The sequence below is a fragment of the Heterocephalus glaber genome, unplaced genomic scaffold (assembly GCF_053883595.1).
Source record: "Heterocephalus glaber isolate CG9 unplaced genomic scaffold, H.glaber_assembly_v1.0 deba00001509, whole genome shotgun sequence".
NCBI classification, from domain to species: Eukaryota; Metazoa; Chordata; class Mammalia; order Rodentia; family Bathyergidae; genus Heterocephalus; species Heterocephalus glaber.
In genome coordinates, this window is record NW_028258325.1 from 43,817,843 (window position 1) to 43,835,249 (window position 17,407).

The 17,407-nt window shown below is 39.2% G+C and overlaps 1 protein-coding gene, 1 non-coding gene and 1 pseudogene across 11 annotated transcripts in view; 1 reads left to right on the forward strand and 2 right to left on the reverse strand.

Annotated features, from left to right (window-relative positions):
• The window catches only part of Chic2 (cysteine rich hydrophobic domain 2), a 111,607-nt gene that overhangs the window by 27,089 nt on the left and 67,111 nt on the right, over positions 1–17,407 (reverse strand). Inside the window, exon 8 of one of the 10 annotated variants that reach the window (XM_087187664.1) lies at positions 2,912–2,964. The exons of the other annotated variants lie outside the window; for them this stretch is intronic. The gene's annotated coding sequence lies outside the window, so the exon portion shown is untranslated. The remainder of the gene's footprint in view (positions 1–2,911; positions 2,965–17,407) is intronic. 10 annotated transcript variants of the gene reach the window in all.
• Positions 2,971–17,394, reverse strand: LOC147825146 (centriolar and ciliogenesis-associated protein HYSL1-like; annotated as a pseudogene).
• Positions 13,795–13,901, forward strand: LOC147825147 (U6 spliceosomal RNA). The gene has a single exon (XR_015441432.1). It is a non-coding gene; the product is annotated as a U6 spliceosomal RNA (small nuclear RNA).

The window sequence follows — 17,407 nt, forward strand, 5'->3', positions numbered from 1 at the left end:
CATTAGTAGAAGCTGGTGGGCTTTAACTATCATGCTGACTGATGTGCTGTGTTTGTAATGCTGCACTTTGAGTTGAGGACCAGTTTTTAGGCTTGAAGTGTGAGAGTGTGGTTGGTGTTTCAGTCTCTGTATGGAGGAGAATGATGTGTCTATAAAAGCACACACTTAGCCACCCAGCCCCTTTCCCAATAAACATCAGGAATATAAACAACCCTATAAATAGGTCAGATCAATTCTTATTTGATTGGACTCCCTGATGTCTTTGCTTAGAAGGTCCAGGTTTCCAAAAGAGGATAGCCTGACTGTATGACAACTTCTAGAGAGATGGTGGAGTGGTGAACAGCAGAGAAACAGCCTGCCTGGGATTTGGTGTCCAGACACTGGAATATAGCAACGTGTGAGAGAGAGAAGAAGGTGCGAAGTGGTCCTCAGGATCCAGCTAGGATCTGAAGCAAGAATCAAAGCCTACAGGGAGAACAAGTAGAGACTTCAACACAGAAGAAGGAGGTAGCAAGTGGCACTTTCTCCCTCAGCCTAACTCACTTCGAAAGAGGCGTGGCTCAAACCTGCAGAAGCACGGTGACTACTGGTAACCCCAGAGGCCTCCACAGAGAAACACACCAGTGGAATGGAGCAGTGGACGCAGCCAAGTGCAGTGGCTAGTGAGTTATCTGGGTTCAAACACCACCCAGAAGAGGACTATTGTCTGGTAGCCATCTTGGAGAAGGCCAACTGAGCTCAGAACTCAGAGCATCTGTGAACTGGCTTCATCTAGCAGCTCCCAGTGTCAGGATGAGGCAGAGCCAAGTTCAAGTCATCAGGAGGTCAAAGAGCCAAGTTCAAGGGGGCAGTAGGCACACCAAGTATTGCAGGCTTAAATTGGGTTCCAGCCTCACAGCCAGAAAGCAGCCCGAACTTCCATGGAACTAAGGGTTCAGGCTTGCTGGGATTATCTACTATGCCAACTGTAATTCTATGGCTGGCTAGCCACAAGCACTCATAGCAAGGTTCCTTACATCTATGATATGCTAGCTAGGAAGTTAATTCCTTTGCATCAAGTGAGAGGTTTGAAAGAAAGAATAGTGAGGAGCTTTGAACTCTCCCCAGATGGGTCCTTCTTGCTCATCAACGGTATTGCTGGCTATTCTCATTTGTTGTCAATGAAGACCAAAAAGTTCATTGGAAGCATGATTAACGGAAGGGTTTCAGTGTCCACATTCACTTCGGATAGAAGAAAATATACACCTATTCCGGGGATGGGGAAGTTTATGTTTGAGACGTGAACTCTAGGTGAAGTGCCTTAACAGATTTGTTGATGAAGGCAGTTTACGTGGATTAAGCATTGCTGAATCGAGAATGGACAGTATGTAGCATGTTGTTCTGGTTGTGGAGTGGTAAATATATACAATCAAGATTCTTGTCTCCAAGAAACAAACCCAAAGCCAATAAAAGCTTGGTTACTGGTTACTGGTGTTATATCCCTAGCCTTCAATCCTACTACAGAAATCTTGGCATTTGCTTCAGAAAAAATGAAAGAAGCAGTCAGATTGGTTCATCTTCCATCCTGTACAGTATTTTCTAACTTTCTAGTTGTGAAAAAGAAGAATATTTCTTATGTCCATTCCATGGATTTTTCTCCCAGAGGTGGCTATTTTGCTTTGGGTAATGAAAAAGGCAAGGCCCTGATGTACAGGTTGCACCATTATGCAGACTTCTAAAGGGATTATGTGAAATCCAGTTGAACCACAGAGGAAGCCTGTCCTAGTATTTCTTTTCAGAAACTCTATGGACTATGTGATGATGTGTGGATAATGATTTGTAAGCCAGCTGTGCTTAAATTAACAGAACTGTCAATAAGCACATGGTAGCTTTTGTTTGAAAAAAAAATAATCAACAGGGATCTGGGCTTGATCTGCCCACTTTATCTACTAATGGCAACAGAGACACACCCTGAGGTGAACATTTTTTTCTTTTCTTGTTTTGTTTCCTTTTTTCTTGATTGTTCTTGTTTTTATATGAAGGTGAACATCATTTCTAGTTTTCTTTTTTCATTAAGTTTATTGGTACATTTTAGACATACATAATGATCACATTCATCATAGGGAATTTATACCTCTACATGATATATCTTGATTCTTTGGTTGCTGTTCAGTTCTAGTCTTTTTAAAAAATTTTTCCTTGTCTTTTTCCCCGCTCTCTTCTTCACCAGTTTCCCGTAGTTCCTGTAATCTTCCTTTGTCCTCCAGCCCTGCTTCTAATTTCTTCCTCCCTTCCATTTCTCTATTTTTCCCCCAGCCCCTGTTAAATCTTCTCCCCTGAGGGTAAAATTGCCATATTGAGGGCATATTTACTGTATACAATTTTCTGGTTGGTTTTAGATTTTGTCATATAAGCACAAATCTAGTTCATATGGTTAAAGGTGGCAAATTAATAGTTACCACAGTTTGTCATATTTTATGTTGCATTTGATGCTACTGTTATAGCTGATTGTACTATTTTAGCCAAGGTGAACATGATTGTTCTAATCAGTCATTCTTCCTGGTATTCCAAGACTGAGATTGCTAAGAGTCATAAACAATAGTATAAGCCAATGTCAAAGAATCAGGTGCTAGGCCAAATAGGCAACAAACTCTTATTGCCAATAAACTGAAGAGGTAGGATCTTGCAACAGAGTCAAAACCCAAAAGCCAGCTACACCTGCAAGACACCTCTGAGAAGCAGTCATTTCCTAAGAGTTCTAAATGCTAGTAATAAAGCTACCTATGATAAGCAATTTACAAGCATCAAGTCAGGAATTAAGCCAAAAAAAGAAAAATAAGAAGACACTTAAGCAAGATGGAATCCCAGACTTCCAGCTCACTAAAGGGAAACCCAAGGCACAATGAGATGGAACAATTTGAAAGCCACCCACCTGGACTCTCTGAAATGGTAACAGCAGAAGTAACAAAGCAGATGAATTAGGCTCTAGAAAAAAATCATATCAAAAATAATCTCAGATAACTACAGAGATAGTAACCACATTAAAAGACATGGTTAATAACTCTAGAGTGGATAGATTTCTTTTGTTTCCAAAATTCTTTGATAAGCTTAATGCCCACCAATTTTAAAACACAGTAGCTTACATTGACCCAAGGTAAAAAGGCTTTCAAACACAAACAGTGTGCACTAATTTGAAAAAATACAAAGACCAGATAGGTTTTTCTTTTTCTGGCATGATTTTTCTTGTAATTTCTGTATTTGAGTGGTAATTTGGAAGTTAAGTGGTGTCTGATAGCTTAACATGGCTTCTCACAGCAGGGAAACACTAATGGTGGGGGTTTCTATTTAAAAGGAACCAGATAAAGAAACAGGATATCCTAAACAATTCTATAGGAGGGGAGACAGATTTTTTTAAAAGATTTAAGGAGAAAAAGGGGAGGGGAGCTTCCTGGGCATGCCACCATTTGCAAGGTCACAGGGAACACCTCAACAAATACCATATCTTTTTTTCTCAGTTGGTACTGTGTAATTGTTTGGTACATACATGTATCGAGGCTTGGAGTGGGTTTCTGCTCAGGAAAGAAACCTTTCTCAGATACCTCACCATACCTCCTTCCTATGATCTTCACCAGGCAACTGCATTGAGTCCCAGTACCTTTTGTATTCAAAATATCAAGCTACCGGGTCTATCTTGCCCCAATTTTGGCTTAACTGGTCCAGCCTTGGGAGAATAAAGGACTTGGGTCCACTGGCAACAATCAGGTCTTGTTCATAAGCTGGAGGGCCCATTCCCTCTCTTCGTAGATAGCAAATGAGCTGATCTTGTATTCATGTGGTTGATTAAATTTTTGTGAAATGTCCACTTCGGGCTCCCTGTCTTCCTGGAACTGCAGATTCAACAGCCTTTGTTTTAAGTCCCAGAGATCTGTATCACTTTCGTTTCACATTCTGATTCACTGATAATTGACTCATCTGTTAATTATTAGTACACCCCATCTGGCTTTCTACAAAGCATCTTTCTCTTCATCACTGGCTTTTAGAGTCTTTGAGAGGCCTCTGAAACTATTTGCAAAGTGACAGAACTTTCTACAGGTGGGTACTGCAGTTGCACAGGAAGAGCACGTTGCTTCCCTGGGCTACTGAAGCTTTACTGTAGGGATCATACTGGATAGACCGAGCTTTTCTCTTGAGGTCTCCCTTACCCTAACCTGCACAGATATTGGCAAAAGCTGTGGCAGCTGCTAACATTCTTTCTTCTGGATCAATATTGGACCATTTTTGTCTATCAGGTTCTGTGAGTTGCTCCATTGCTTCCCCAACACTGTAAGACTGGGTTTTTTCTGCCACCAAATCAAAACTGCTTAATATAAGAAAGTCTTTCTCCAGGTTCTACTTCCAATGTGAAATACAAACACTGATAGTATTTCTTCAGTTAGGCTAGCTTCTATCGTACCACCGCTATTTTTTCCCTTGTGCTGATTTAGCTATTGTAAGGATGAATTATGCAGCTCAGAAGTATGTTGGTACTCATGATTTCAGGAACTTGTGTAAAATAAATGTATCAAATGGAGTGATTAACTTTCAGAGGACTATTCTGTCTGCTCAAGTACAGCTAGTGGGGCAGAGCCTCAGTGAGGAGAGATGGCAAGAACCTTTCCAGTTATGTCAATTTGAAGTGATTGGACAGGCATTCTGTTATTATCAAGTCAGATGTATGATCACTATCCTCTTTCTACAGCAACTATGGACTAATCATGCTGTCAAAAGTCACATGTATAATATGCTGCAATGACTGGACTCTGTTGTGTTACTCTTATTTCATTGTGCCTTGATTAGCATTAATATTCACAATAAAAGCCTGCTCTCCAGTCAGCAAATGCCTCTCTCACAGTTACATTCAGTGGAGCCCAAAGATGTGAAAGCTTTGCTCTCCCTTGGAGCAACTGCAAATGGTCACACCACCTGGCTGAGGGTGGCCCTGGGTGGCTGGCTCCTCCCCTGGGGACCTGTCCTCATCATGTCCCTGGCCTCGCAGGGCCACCCAGCTGCTCTCAGAAGCTGGGGATCAGAAGGTTTTGCACCAGCAGGCAGCACCCACTGTGACCTCGAGCATGTTAGGAAACCTCTACTGTACCCAACCACCACCAGTCTGAGAGAAACTGTACACTAGGGAGGGGAGCCACAGTTCTGTGTGACCCTTCATTCCTCACATCTGCCTCCCTGGCCTCTGCCCACCTCACTGTCTCACTGCTGTCCACTGGCCACCTGGAGTCCCCCAGATACAGATTTTTAAAAATAGAGGAGCTTATGGAAATGAGGGAAATCATGAGTGCCCAGTATAGGAAAGAAATGGAATCCATGAAACAGATTCAAACAGATATCCAGAAAACTAAGAATTCCATTGTAAGTATATGCAGCAGAATGAGCCAGTGTGAGAACAGAATATCATATAGGCAGGATTGCAATTAGCTATAAAGAAAAGAAAGATTTCTTAAAAATAGCAAGGGACCTGGCTAGGGATTTGGCTCAGTGGTTCCGCCACCTGCCTCGCAAGCACAAGGATCTGAGTTTGATCCCTGGTACAAAACAAACAAACAAACAAACAAAAAATAGCAAGGGACCATGAAGAATCAATCCAGCAGCTGCTAGATGATGGAAAGAAAAATAATGTAACATTGGTCAGAGTCAATGAAAAAGCAAGAGATAGCCCAAATGACATTAAAAAAACCTCTTCACAGAAGTAATGGCAAAAAACTTCCCAAGCATGGAAAAATAATTCAACATAGAGATAAGTGAGGCATATAGAACTCTAATTAGCCATGATTAACAAAAATCTACACCAAGCCATATAAAGTCAAGATTCCAGAAATTTAACACAAGAATAAAATATTAAGAGCTGTTCGAGAAAAAAATCACCTATAAAGAAAAACCCATCAGAATCACAGCAGACTTCTCAAAACAAACCCTCAAGTCAAGAAGAGCCAGGAGTGAAGTATTTCAAGCCCTAAAAGAAAATAACCTCCATCCCAGATTCACGTACCCCATAAAACTATCTTTCAAAGTTGATGAAGAAATAAGATACTCACATGACAAAGAACAACTGAAGAAATGCATGACCACCAAATCAAAATGTCCAAAATGTTCTGGAGAACATTCTAGAAAGAGCTAATGAGGACTACAACTCCACGAACCCCCCAAAAATGAATCCACCAGGCAAGCAATTAAACAGAGGGGGAAAAAAGGGAAACAACAGGAAAGTAACATGACAAGGATAAGTCAATGCACATCAGTTATAACCATCAATGTAAATGGTCTCTATTCTCCTACCAAAAGAAACAGAATGGATCAAGAAGCAAGATCCAACAATATGCTGCATACAAGAAACACATTTAATTCAAAAAGAAATTCCTACACTTGAAAGTCAACAAACAGAAAAAAATACTCCATGTGACATGAACCTGGAAAAAAGTAGGGATAGCTATTCTATTTGTAGACAAAGTGGATTTCAAGCCAAGACTGATTAAGAGAGACAAAGAAGGTCACTACATCCTTGTAAAGGGAATAATCCAGGGAAAGAGATAACAGTCATAAATATATATGCACCAAATGCTAGCATACTCAACTATGTAAAATAAGTATTAGTGGACATGAAAAATCAAATAAGCACTAATACAATTGTAATGGGGGCCTCATTACCTCACTATCACAAATAGATCAACTAGAGAAAAAAATCAACAAAGAAGTATCAGAACTGAACCAAACTTTTGAGCAAATGGACTCAGTGGATGTCTACAGAGTATTCCACCCTGCAACATACGAATACACATTCTTCTCAGCTGCACATGGGATATTCTCCAAAACAGACCACATACTAGCTCATAGAACATACTACATCTTCATAGTAAATGAGAAATGAAATCATCCCATGCATATTATCAGCACATAGTGCAGTGAAATTGGAAATCAATGGCAAAAGAAACCACAAAAACCGTATAAACACATGGAAATTAAATAACAACTTCCTGAACAAGGAATAGGTCATAGATACTCAAAGAAGACATTAGACAGTTTCTACAATTAAACAATAATGCCAATACAACATATCAGAACTTATGTGATGCAATGAAAGCAGTCCTATGAAAGCAGGGAAATTTATAGCAGTGAATTCTCACATCGGAAAAACAGAGCAAGCTCAAATGAAGAATTGTTATGGCTATGTTTAAATGTCTCCCCAAACCCTCATGCAGTCAAAGGTGGGGTTTTTTCAGAGGTGGCTAGATCTACAGTGTGTGATTGACTCATGGTGCAATGCTAGGATCAAGGGCACTAGGATTAAGGATGTGAATGTCACCTACCCTAAATAGCATGGATAATATATAAGGGACAAAAAGAGCTGTGGTCCTTCCTTGTTGCTTTGGTACCTTCTGCCTGCCAAGAACTGTTTCTCCTCTGCAATGCCTGTTTGCCAGACTGAAACATCTACAAATTGCAAGCTAAATAAACCTTTCCTCCTTTACTTGTGGTGTCAGGTATTTCTTCTCAGCAATGAGAAAAGGAACTAACACAACAACCTGATGTTGAACTTCAAGTTCTAGTAAAAAAAAGAGCAAGTCAAGCCCAAAGCTCATATGAGGGAGGAAATTATAAAGATCAGAGCAGAAATTAATCCAATTGAGACTAAGAAAACAATACAAAGAATCAATGAATCAAAGAGTTGGTTCTTTGAAAGATTAAATAAAATTGATAAACTGTTAACCAACCTTATCACAAAAAGGAAAGAAAAGACTCAATACATGCAATTAGAAATGAAAAGGGTGAAATTACAACAGATTCTATAGAAATTCAGAAGATTATCAATACCTACTTTGAGAGCTTGTAGTCTAATAAGATAGAAAACACACAAAAAATTCACAGATTCTGAGACACATATGAATTACCAAAGCTGAATCAAGAAGATATTAAAAATTCTAAATAAACCAATATAAATGAAATTGAAGATGTAATTAAAAATCTATCAACAAAGAAAAGCCCAGGCCTCAATGGATTCCCAACTGAATTCTACAAGAAATTTAGAGATGACTTAATCCTGCTAATTCTCAAATTCTTTAATAAAATTGAAAGGGAAACAATACACCCAAATTCATTCCTGGAAGCAAGCATTACCCTGATATTGAAACCAGAGAAGGATAACCAAAAAAGAGAAGTACAGGCCAATCACCCTAATGAACATAGATGCAAAAATCCTCAATATGATATTAGCAAACAGAATGTAGCAAATCATCAAGAAGATTATACACCATGACCAAGTAGGATTCGCCCCAGGGATTGTTCAACATACACAAATCAATAAATGTAATACAGGAGTAGGGATTTAGCTCAGTGGTTTTGCCACCTGCTGCGCAAGTGCAAGGACCTGAGTTTGATCCCAGGTACCAAAAAATTAAATAAATAAATAAATAAATAAATAAACAAACAAATATATAAATGTAATACATCATATTACAGAGCCAAGGACAAAAGAGGATATCCTGGGGCTCCCTAGCTAGATGTTACCACATAGGGTTTGGTATAGGTCCTTGGTAAATGTTATATTATGGAATGAATGCTTTAAAAACAGCAACTTTATCACCTTTTTTTATGTTAAATTGTTTTATTGGTACATTTTAGGTATACAACACAATTACATTTCTCATTGGGAATTGTACCTTCACATAATGCATCTTGGTTTTTATTTTTTCCCCATTGCTAGCCCTCCCTTCACCCCCTCCACCCTTCCCTATTTACAAAGACTTTATTTCCATTTTTTCCATTTCTCAGCATTTTTCCTTTCCCTTCTTTCCTTTCTCCTGCCCCTCCCAATACCCCTACCCCTTTGGACCTTTTCTTCCTATTTTACATTTTCGATTATTCATTCTAATCATTGGGACATTTTAGGTATACAATATAATGACATTCATCATTGGAAATTTGCACTTTACATAGTCTCTCTTGGTTCTTATTTTTCACCCTTGCCCAGCCCTCCCTTCAACCTCTCCATTCCTCCCTATTTACAAAGATTTTGTTCCTATTTTTCCAATTTCTCATTTTAATCCCATTCCCTTCTATCCTTTCCCCTAGCCCTCCCACTTCCTTCCCCTTTGCCCCTTTTCTTCCTATTTCACATTACCTATTATACATTTAGTCCTTATTTACACTTTCAGTTTCTCACACCAGAGAAACTATTCAGTATTTATACATCTGTGTCCCATTTATTTCACTTAAGTGTATCACCTCAATGTGCATCCATTTAGCTATAAATGTCTCTAATTTCTCATTTTTTTTATGGCTTAGTAGTACCCCATTTTATTAAAAAACCACATTTTCTTGATCCAATCTCCAGTTGATGGGCATTTGGGCTGTTTCCAAGTTTTAGCTATCACAAACTGTGCTGCAATGAACATGGGCGCACATATATCACTGTGGTCGGATTCTTTTAATTCTTTGGGGAAGATCCCCCGCAGTGGAATATTGGGGTCAAATGGGACTTCCAGTCCTAGTTCTTTGAGGTATCTCCATACTGCTTTCCACAGTGGTCGCACCAGTCTACACTCCCACCAACAGTGGAGCAGGGTTCCTCTTTCCCCACAGCCCCGCCAGCATTTGTTATTGGTTGATTTCATGATAGCAGCCATTCTTTCTGGAGTGAGGTGGAATCTCAGCCTTGTTTTCATTTGCATCTCTTGAATGACCAGTGATGTTGAACATTTTTTCATGTATTTATTTGCTATTTCTACTTCTTTATGTGAGAAATGTCTGTTCATTTCAGATGCCCATTTTCGGATTGGGTCTTTAAATTTGGGAGGTCTGATCTTTTGAAGTTCTTTATAGATTCGAGATAGGAGACCTCTGTCTGAGGAAGAGCAGGTGAAGATTTTTTCCCACATTATGGATTGTCTCTTCACACTGCTGGTGGCTTTTCTTGCTGTGCAGAAGCTTTTTAATAAGATGAGATCCCACTTGTTGATTGTTTGTGCTAGTTCACAGGCAACTGAGGTTTTGTTCATAAAATCTTTTCCTACACTGATGTCTTCAAGAGTTCTACCTAACCTCTGTTCCAACTGGTTCAGAGTTTCTCTTTTAATAACTTTATCACCTTTATTCTTTTATCTGCTGAAGCATCCTAAGACAAGTGCAATCTCTCTCCTGACTTGATTAAGACCCAGTCTTCTTAGGGACCAAGCAGCTGCAAGAACAACTCCACCTTCCTTTGGCATCCACACAAAGGCTGGGCCTGGGATGATGAGGAATGGTCATTCTCAACTTCTCTAACTGAGTCCATCTCCTTTTTTTCTCTAGGCCTCAAGATGTACAGGGAGAAGTTGGCCTTGTTTTACCCAGTCCTGGGTTTGTAGTGCACAGTTCTATCTTTGGTAATTAGTCTGTGATTAGCCTCACACAGGGTAGGCCCCCAAGAAACAATGTGGCTGAGACTGTCACAGGCCCTCCTAATAGATGGATTAGGGGAGATGGGGGCCAATCCACTCACTACAGGGTACATATTTCAATGGGGACAGAAAAGTCTTCTCTAAGAAGCTATTATCTATGCTGGTTATTTAAAAATGAGTAGCATTATTTAGCTAAGCCAAAAGGAAGAGTAGGGGGTGGGAGAACATCTTGAAGGAGAAAAGCCATTGTGCAAAGTAAATCTGAAGAACAAGACTCAAACTCAAGCCCAAGAGGCAATGCAGTTGGATATATGCAGAACATTCCATTTCCTGTATGTGGGATTTGGCTCTGGTCTTCATAATCTTGCTCCCTTGCACAGAGTGAATTCCTTATTGGACAGATTTCCTGAGGAACAAGTGGTAATTACACAAAATTGGGCTGACATTTACCTTAGCTCTGCTGACAAAGGATTTGCTGAGACAATAGAGCCACCAAAAGCAGGGGATGAACTTCATTGACTTCAAGAACACATCTTTTTTCAGCATTTTATAAGCACATTATATGCAATGATATTATGCACTAAATTAAAAATCAGCCCAATTTAATCATTACAGCAAGTTGTGGCTTCACATCTACTGGAAAATATTTAGCTATTAAAAATCATATTTAACTTAATTATACAATGTGGATTTTTAAAACTATTTTTATTAAGTATTAATAAGTCATCTGACCTAATCTACTAAAGTCATCTGACCTAATCTATCTGACCTGTGAGGTTTCACCAAATTTGATAGATGCTAAATTGCCTCTGGTTGACTTATACATTTCTTTAGCTTTGAATATTGTTAGGAAAATCCAGGGCTGAAACCAGGACAGGAACCAAACAGGCCTTTATTACAGAGCGGGGCGAGCTGCCAGGCTGACTCTGAACCAAGGGAAAACAGCAGCCATGTGGAGGTTTAGCACAGTTTTTTAAAGGGTTGGGTGAGGGGTAGGTGACCTGGAGTGTTCGGATTGGGGCAGGGTTGGCGGGGTGGGGACGTGGATTATGGGAAGAAGGCCAACTTGGGTGGGAATGGAGACATCTTGGGACTGGTTGACCTATCATTCCAGCCTTTTGTTTTATGGGTACTGGGATGAAGGTCTCTTCTTCCATAGCTGCTTCTTTATACATCAAGGAGAGTCCCATCATCCAGCCATCTCCCCAAACCTAAAAGTTTTTATTTAATTATCTTGACAATTTCCTTTTTATATAACCTGTAAAAACCAGACTGTAACAATTAATTTATTTGTAACCAATAACAAATATATACTTTTTGAGTTAAAGAATGTAGACAGCAATATGCATTACAATCAAAATTAATCTTTGACATCATTTTGATCAGCTAACAACCCAGGAAAAAAGTAAGGCATGCCTTTAATAACATCTATCAAAAATACAATTGACCCTCCCACCATTTCACTGCTCCTAGGGCAGAGGAGGTGAGTCAATCCCAGCACCCAGGAGGAGGCTCCCCACCACCATTCTACCATTCCAAGGTGAGAGGTGAGTCAATCCCAGCACCCAGGAGGAGGCTCCCTGATGCCATTCCACCGCTCCTAGTGCAGAGGAAGTGAGCCAATTCCAGCGCCCAGGAGGAGGCTCCCCACCACCATTCCACCACTCCTAGGGCAGAGGAGGTGAGCCAACAGGCACCAGCAGCACCCCCTGCCCCATGGAAATGAGAAGACAAGTAAACAAGCCTCAAAAACAGACTTCCAGATCACCTGCAGCAACCCCAAAGGGAAATGAGATGGAACAATCTGATATTCAACAACCTGGACTCCCTGAACTAGCAACAAAAGAGGATCTGGAAAAAATGAAATAAGAAATAATTTCTCACATAACAGCAAAGATTGTGCCCATGGTGCAAGACATGATTAATAAATCTAGAGAGGACACAGATAAAAAAACAGAGGATCTGAGGAACATGATGGGATCCCAACATAGGAAACAAATGGAATCCATAAAACAGATGCAAGCAGATTTCCAGGAGGTTAAAAACTCCATTGAAAGTCTATGCACCAGAATGAACCAATGTGAGGACAGAATTTCAGATATAGAAGATAAGATTGCAATTAGTGACCAGGAAAAGAAAAACTGCTTTAAAGTTGTAAGGGACCATGAGAAATCAATCCAGCAGCTGCTAGATGATGTGAAGAAGAATAACATAAGCCTGATTGGAGTCAATGAAGAAAGAGGAGAGAGTGCAGATGACATAAAAAACTCTTCATAGAAGTGATGGCAGAAAGCTTCCCAAGGAGGGGAAAAGAACTTGACATACAGATAAGTGAGGCATATAGGACTCCAACTAGCATTGATCAAAAAAAATCTACACATAGGCATATAATAGTCAGGATTCCAGAAACCCAACAGAAGAACAAAATTCTACAAGCAGTTAGAGAAAAGAAACAAATCACATACAAAGAAAAGCCCATCAGAATCACAGCAGACTTCTCAATGCAAACCTTCAAGGCAAGAAGAGCTTGGAGTGACATATTTCAAGTAAAGGAAAACAGCCTCCAACCCAGATTGATGTACCCTGCAAAACTATCTTTCAAAATTGATGGAGAAATAAGATACTTTCATAATAAAGAGAACCTTAGGAACATCATGAATACCAAACCAATAGTACAAAAAATTTTAGACAATACCCTAGGAAAAGACAATGAGGATCACAACTCCAGGAAGCCCAGCAGAATGAATCCATTGGGTGTGACAAATTAAACACAAAGGAGGAGAATCCAACAAAAAGGAAAAGTCATGACAAGGCTTTTAAAACTTTTAACTTCATCTCCCTAATGAGTGTATAATTCAATCTTGTTATTGTACTGATTAGTATTTTTCTGATTCTAGTGTTGCACACCTTTCCTTGTGCTGTACTGGCTATTTATCATCTTCTTGTGTACACTTTTTAATTGGGTTGTCTATTAATGAGCTGTAATATGAGGTTATATGCATTGTAAATATGGTCTGTTTAAGGACTACTTTTCATTTTAATGATTTCATTTAAAGTTTAAATTTTGATTGAATCTCTATCAATTTTTTTTCTTTTATACATCATGGTTTTTGTATCCTAGGAAGTTCTTGCCTACACTAAATTCATAAACATTTTCCCTTACAATTTCTTCTTAAAGTTTTATAGTTTTAGGCTTTCATATTTAGGTTCATAGATCCTTTCAAGTTATTTTTATGTATGGAAGTAAAGGGATGAGGTTAATTTTTTTATATACGGATACCAGGTATTCTAGTACCATTTGCTAAAAACACTATCTTTTCCTCGGCTCTTGAATTGAGTTTATATTCTATAAAGTATCAATGTTTAATAATCTTTCAAAACTCAATGGACCATGCTCTCTTCGGCAGCACATACACTAAATTTGGAATGATACAGAGAAGATTAGCATGGCCCCTGCACAAGGATGACACGCAAATTCATGAAGCATTCCATATTTTTTTGGAGGAAATGGGGAAAGGAAAGAATGGAAAGGAAAAATTATGAGAAAAGAAAAAAAAAATGGAAATGAAGTCTATGTAAATATGGAAGGGTGGAGGGTGAAGGGTGCACAGGTAATAGGGAAAAAATAAGAACCAAGATACATCCTGTACAGGTACAAGCACCCAATGATAAATGTAAATGTATTGCATATCTAAAATGTACCAATAAAAGAATTTAAGAAAAAAACAAAAAAAAACCCTCAGGGGACCATATATGTGTGGTTGTATTTTCTAGATTCTGTTTTATTCCAATGATCTATATGTCTTTCCTTACACCAACACTTCCTTGATTACTGTAGCTTTAGAGGAAGTCTCAAAATTAGGTACTAAATGTCTTCCAACGCTGTTTTTTTTTTTCTTTTTACTTTTCTAGGTCCTTTGTACTCCTACATAACTTTTTTTCAATATCCAATTCTTCATTTATAGCAAGTATACATAGACTTGAATTTTTATATATACCTTGTGTTTTCTAATCTTGCTAAATTCAAATACAAGTTCTAAGGGCTCCTAGAGATTTCTTAATACTTTCTCTGTAGATGATCATTTTATCTACATATAAAGATTTTGCTTCTACCTTGCCAATCCTATCCTAATTGTATCATTTTATTGCCAGACTATTTTGGTTTAGGCCTGTGTTTCAATGGACAGATGAAGAGTATGCATATTTGCCCTTGTTCCCCACCTTAGGGAGAAAGCATTGTATCTTCTCCATTCATATAAGGCGTTCTCACTGGAAGTATGGAGTAGATGTCTTTGATCTGTTGAGAAGGTTCTGTTCTACTTCTAGTCCCTTGATAGCTTTTATCATGAACAGCTGTAGAATGTAGTCTAGTATTTTTTCTCCAACTACGGACAGGATCATACAGCTTTTTCTTTTCCTCTGTTAAAATGATGACTTCTGGGGGTGGATCTTCCAATGCTGAACCAACACTGCCATCCCTATAATAAAACCACTTTCTACTTACTGCCAGATCTGACTTCTAAGAGTTTATTTTGTTAAACAAATTTCTATCTTTGTTCATACTTTTTTCTATTATCTTTATCCAGTTTTAGGATTAGCACAATGTTGAGTTCCTAAAATGAGGGGAGAAGTGTTCCTTTTTTCTGCTTTAAATGTTTGATATAATTTATCAGTTAAAATATATATGAGCCTGTTGTTGTCATATAGATAGGTTTTCAAGCTAGGAATATACTTTAATAGGTGCTATTCAAATTTGATATTTCCTCCAGAGTTAGTTTCATTAATTTGTCTTCCAAGTTACTTCTTACAAGTTGTCAAATTTATTTCAAAACAGATTTTTGTAATATGCTTTCTATATCCTTTTAAATTCTGTAAAATCTGTGGTAATGTCTCCTAGATCTTGATATTGTAATTAAAAAAATGTATAATTGATACTGTGTAATAAGAAGTAAAGGTCTAAAGGAGCGGGGCAAGCGGGAGGGGTAGGGGAAAGGAAAGAAGGGAAAAGAAAAAATATGAGAAAAGGAAAAAAATGGAAACAAAGTCTTTGCAAATAGGGAAGAGTGGAGGGAGTGAAGGGAGGGCAGGGGAAGGGGAAAAAAAATAAGAACCAAGATACTCATGTAATGGTACAAGATCCCCATGATGTATGTAACTGTATTTTATACCTAAAATGTACCAATAAACTTAATAGGGAAAAAAAAAACAACAATTGGACAGGGGCCAGGTATTTAGCTCAGTGGTGCCACTGCCTGCCTCGAAAGCGCAAGGACCCAAGTTCAATCCCTGTTACCAAAAACAAAATACAATTGGACAAACAAACAACTGGACAGATACAGATAAACATATAAGACAATTTATGAAACTAGAGTGCATTCAAATATATTTGGCCAATTGAATTATAATAACATCTTTTAATTAAGACTAGTCAAAACTTTTGTAGGTCAATTAACAGATCTCTTGTAATTAGAATCAGAAGGAATAAAAGAACTTTCTAACAGTAGCATAATCTTGTGTTATAGTTACTGTCAGAAGTCTATAAGCAGAAAGTAGAGTCAAGTTAATCCTATAATTACAATTCAAGAATTTGCAATCTAAGAGAAATGGTTTAAATACATCAATTAAACATCTGGAAAACAAACACCAATTAAACGTCAATTTAAATTAGCCGAAATTTTTAATCTGATTTTTGATTTTTTTAAGTTTCCCTTGCCCAGCAGGACATCACAGCTGATTTTAATATGAAGCAGCCTGTAGCAGGCACTGGGCTAGAACCTAGCATTTGGTCTGTGAGCTCCGATCTTAAGCATTACATTTTCTTTGAATTGTTTTAAAACCTTGTATTTTATTTTCCAATATTTACGTAGAAAACAATAGGGCCCGATGAAATTTCTTGGTAATGCAGCCTGCCAAACAAGTTTTTGATATGTAAATAGGCAGGGCCAGGAGAGGATTTTACTTTCTTTTGTATTGTCTTGCTTCCCTCTCTCCTCAGGGCAAGTTGAGGAGGGGAGGGCAGGCAGAGCTGTGGGTTTATGCACTTTAAAAGTCTCATTTATCTTTGGAGCCTTTTGCATAACATGGCAATAGAGGGTAAGAGGAAACACAGAGGTAGAGGGTCGCTGCTCATCTGAGGCAGGGGTGTTAACTCACTCTCCTGTTTGGGAGGGGCTGGAGGAGCAGGAAGAAAGCGGATGTGTGGTGAAGGGGGAGGAGCTGGGCGGCTTTGGGTGTGGCAAGTGAGATCCCTGTGGGGAGGGAGAGCCCGAGGAAGGAGCCAACAATGGCGGAGAGGAAGAGGTCGAGCGAAAGGGTAGTGATCTGCCCAGTCGAAGGCAGAAAAGTCCGGCTCTGGGCAGGGATGGCCGTCTTGGTTGCCGTGGCATGGGCAAGAAGAATCTGAGAGGTAGTGCAAGATTGACGGAGGGACGGGTAAGAAGGTAGGAGAAAGCATGGGCGTAGGGAACTTCAGACCATTTGTCTTTGCGTTGACAAAAATTGTAAAGATCCCGTAAAATGTTTGGGCTGAATGTTCCATTTTCTTGGCCAGTGGGAATCATTGTCTAATTTACATTGGGGCCAAGCCCGATTGCAGTAAAAGATAAGGCATTTAGACTCCAGATCACCTGCGAGCTTGTGAGTTTTGAGATTAGCTAACAAACATCCCAGCGGTGTTGTTTCGCTTGTGTAGCTCCCATTTCAAGGGAGGGCCTGGTGTAGAGGGTGAGAATCAGATAGCTCCAAAGGAGAAGGGCAAGAGGGAGGAGCATCCTCATCCCTTTTGATGATCTCCGCAGAGAGAACGAGGAGCCACGCTGATGTTGTGTCCTCCAAGGTCGGCGGTTGTGGCCACTGGCCAGGAGTCCATCTGACCTAGCGCTAGGATTTGGGGGGGGGTGCGGGAGGGAAGGAAGGAAGGAAGGAAGGAAGGAAGGAAGGAAGGAAGGAAGGAAAGAAAGAAAGAAGGCAGGCAGGAAGGCAGGAAGGCTGATCCGACTACTCAC